Genomic DNA, 310 nt, shown 5'->3' on the forward strand with positions numbered 1-310 from the left:
CTCTGCTGAGTGGGGGATGCGATTCTGCACGAGTCTCGCTACTAGGGGCCAAGTCCTGGCTTACAACCATGAAAAACCGCTCTTAAATATCCCTCGTCCTGCCGAACCTCCCGAGTCACCACCTCCACTGCCCTGACCACGCTGAACAATCCCGCTATCCTTCCTACTCCCGCCCAATGTCTCCATCAGTTTCTGATTCCCATCCACCGCGCTATTCCTGCTAGTCTTGGAGGCCCGACCGTTGCAAGTCTTGGCGTCGTGGCCCAAGTGCGTCGACTTAAAGGTTTACCCGTCGGCCCTGTATCGTAGG

Source organism: Fibroporia radiculosa (assembly GCF_000313525.1).
Source record: "Fibroporia radiculosa TFFH 294 genomic supercontigs, scaffold45022, whole genome shotgun sequence".
Lineage (NCBI taxonomy): Eukaryota > Fungi > Basidiomycota > Agaricomycetes > Polyporales > Fibroporiaceae > Fibroporia > Fibroporia radiculosa.